The sequence below is a fragment of the Schistocerca serialis genome, chromosome 4, assembly GCF_023864345.2.
Source record: "Schistocerca serialis cubense isolate TAMUIC-IGC-003099 chromosome 4, iqSchSeri2.2, whole genome shotgun sequence".
Lineage (NCBI taxonomy): Eukaryota > Metazoa > Arthropoda > Insecta > Orthoptera > Acrididae > Schistocerca > Schistocerca serialis.
This window is the reverse complement of record NC_064641.1, coordinates 101,651,305-101,655,062: the sequence shown is the minus strand read 5'-3', so window position 1 is coordinate 101,655,062 and position 3,758 is coordinate 101,651,305. Positions and strand designations below refer to the sequence as shown.

Sequence of the window (3,758 nt, the reverse complement as noted above, 5' to 3'; positions counted from 1 at the left end):
TTCTTCCCCCCGGAATTTTTCTTTTAGTGCTTCTCCTGACTGGTGGATAGTTTCCCTGTGCTCTGTGTTTTTATGAAACAAGGGACCGATGACCTTTGTAGTTTGGTCCCTTTAATCTTTAACGCAACCAACCTCCGCTGCCTGAGCCACACATCTTGGGATGCGGATCGCTGCACGCTGTTGCGACTATACAGGGCCCTTGTGCAGTCCAGGCTTGATTATGGGAGCCTGGCCTATGGGTCTGCATCATCCTCAGTGTTGACGTTGTTAGACCCCATACACCACTGTGGGGTTCGGCTTGCCACTGGCGCTTTTCGTACGAGCCCCGTGGGCGAAACTCAAGACCGTAGCGGCGACGGAAGCAAAACTAGCTCCTTGCAAATTGGCCGCAAGTGGTAGCTGAACAGGCCGTTTTCGCTTCGGACAATCCTACCTATAATGTTTTACACCATTACAAAAGAAGCAAGTTTGTGGCTGGCCACTGTATGTGACAAACGCACGGTGACCGTTAACCAAAACAAAAGATGGAATATGCTGCCGAACCACCATTTTGACACTTCGCACATCGTTCTCTACTTGAAAAACGTACGCAGACGACCATTTCTCTTTCACAACAGATAACACAGTACCATATGGCCGCAAGTGACGAGAAATAGTGCCGTTTCGAATCTCAAACAGAAGGTTAAAGATCCGTATTTGTCGAACACCAAACCCAGCGTGAGACATAGTGACATTACTAATATTTCCGTTAAGGTGTCGAAATTTGCGAACACCGTCATTAACAGAAACAACAGCATCACACAGATCGGAATATTTGAGTTTTAAGAACACAGAATTTAAGAACGTATCGAACTGAATACCGAGTACGTCATTAGTAGACAACAACAAATCCTCAATTAACCAACGATGAATCTCAAAAGCCGAAGGTTTCTCTACGGAATGATCAAACTCGTTCTGAACATTGTTCTGTCGCTCTTCACTGTCATCGTAAAGTATATCCATTGCTTACAGTTCAGTAGAAAGAAAGCCACGTGGCAAAGTAAGCAGACGAACGCCGAGGCGCCGCCGGCCCAGTCGCACGAGGTCAACACTGCACGCGAGGCACCGAGGTGTTGCCAGGCGGGCAGCCAGCCAAGTACTAACCGGGCCCGATGTTGCTTAACTTGGGTGATCGGACGAGAACCGGTGTATTCAACATGGTATGGCCGTTGGTGCCCATATAATGTAGGCGCACGGCAGAATTCGCATTCGGATCTTATCCCAACACACAAAATCACAGTTTTCGGTCGAAATCAGCCGCATTTTTCAAAAAAATTTTTTATTGATAATTCGTCAGGTTAGCGCGAACACAATCCTGTCTTCCAAAAATTATGCGCTGGAAGAACGCACTTCATTTTTTTTTTGGTGAAATTTATACATTTATTTATTAACATTACATTGTTACAACATAACATCCTTACAACAAAACATGAACAGAATTGTAATTGTAAGCACCTCCTTCCGCAATCCGACGTGCCCACTTGGCGCGTGTAACCTTCAACACTCGTGGAAGACGCATCTTGTCCCTGGTGTCCAGCGGATGACTGGCGCGCGGCCGACCGGCGGATGGCCTGTGCGGGATGTGGCAGTGTCGTGCTGTAGGGCGCCACTGCTGGCGATGTGAGCTTCCTCGCCTCGCCTCACACGAGATGTTTGCGTAATTTGCAGTGCATTCGCACCATTCCTATCCCGACTTGTCCCGACTTGTCCCGACTTTGCTCGACTGCCGCTCGGGTCGTGGCCCATATAACAGCGCAAGCACGAGAAACGTCTGCAGGAGGAGACGAGACGAGTAAAGAATAAATTTATGATTACATATCGAACTAGGAATTGTACACCGCTACAGAGCAACAGGCGCTGACGTATTTCAGAACATATCTGCCGATTCGTACTGTTTTGTCGTTTTCAAAGACTTCCTGGCGAACTTGGTTAGCACATTCTCCCTCAAACTGAGATAATTACTGCAATTTCGTACCTTATGGTCATTACAGTAGTTAAAAACGCTTAAGGAAGTATCTTTGTTACAACAGAAATGTGGTATGGAAACAGGGCTGGCAGGGGTGGCGGCGGCAAGAAAAGAAAAAAATGTGAAGGAAGCCAACAGCAGCTTTTTGCTTTTTTTATTTTTTATTTTTTATTTATTTTTTTATTTTTTTTAACGGGCATCCCATCTTTCCTTATAGCCCGGCCTATTCGCTCTCCATGAAACGCCTTCTCTTGGCGAGCTTCTCGTGCTATAGAGGTGCTGTAGACTTCTGCAAGTGCCTCTGGGTAACGCCCTCCAAATATTGCCTTCATCGGCGAGGTGTGCCAGCGTGAATATGTGCTGTGGGCTTCCACTACAATAATCAGAAAAGAATGTGCATCCTCCAATACAAGAAAAGAAACGCAAGGGAATCCGCCTTCCAGACGTTATTCCAAATAATAGAAACAAAATTGGCTACTGGACGCCGTTGCAGCTTGCCGTGACAGTGATCCACAGGAACGACAACCCGCCAAAGCAACAGTCATGTGGCATCCGCCAAAAAAGTGAATCCACCGGAAATAAATTAAAGTCCGAAAAAAAATGTCTCCGCTAACGGTCGACGGATAGTACATGGAGAATAAAACAAAACGTCGACGCACAGTAATAGGAAGGTGTCCCACATGCAGACACACACCAACTGTAATAAAATGATCACCGCGACACGGCCCCCTCAGTCGTCGCGAGAAAAGAACAAATTACAAGGAAGAAAAAAAGAGAAACAGAAATTAAAGCAAACATAAAAGAACTTTTGACGGACAAAACACCATTCACATAACTATAGGTCATGTGTACGTTTTCGTTAATGTACGGGTCATATAACCACAACTTTACCATGCCATAAAATCATTATCCAAGAATTTAAGTCCGATGGTAAGCAAGATTTCGTCAAATCACTTCAACAGGAATATTAGCAGTATTGCCAGATAGGAAAAGTAAAAATGTCAAAATTGGGTATGTAGTCTTATGAGGTAAGTGACAATTTGGTGAATGCATGGGCCAAGGCGACATGCAAATAATTGGCGAAAGTCAAGGAATAAGCCGTTCGACCGAGGGTCAGACGATGTTCCGCCCACAGGTAAGACAGAAAGTCGACGGCATCAGTCAATTTCAGGGTGAAAATACAATAAACCGTGTGTCCCAAAATCCAAAGTGTGGCATTGCGTTTGGTTGCCGGATAAGCTGCACACTGAGGCACGAGGGCGTCCAAGGCTGTCACCTGCCGCCTGTCCACTCTGTTGATTAGACGCACCATGTCACACGCAATATCCCAAACAACACGAAATTTCCGACATTCGAATCGGTGTTCGATGGTGTCCTCCTCAGGACACGCATCAAGAAATCAGATCGATAGAGTGCAGCTTAGCATTAGTCGGAAATGTGCGGTTGACCACTTTATACCATGTTGCGTGAACGTTGGCCGGAATAACGGTGGCGCCAAGGTTCCGCCACACCATCTTTCAGTCATGCTGAGGTAGCCGATACTCCCATTTATTCCTGCTCGGCGATCCCCGAAGAGCGCGAATAATGTCACCGACATTGCACGCACGGACATCACCAAGCACCAGATAGCTGTTATGAACATAATACCGGCGTACGAAGCTCAACGTCTACGGAATATGACCGACCGATACCGGAGGAATCACTGATGGTGGGCGATATGCACGGAACAAGGCAGCCGTCGGACTGCACGGCC

The 3,758-nt window shown here is 46.6% G+C and overlaps 1 pseudogene; it reads right to left on the bottom strand.

Moving 5' to 3' along the window:
* Positions 1 to 1,093: 1,093 nt before the first annotated feature.
* On the bottom strand, positions 1,094 to 1,213 carry LOC126475804 (5S ribosomal RNA; annotated as a pseudogene).
* Between the last annotated feature and the right edge of the window lie 2,545 nt (positions 1,214 to 3,758).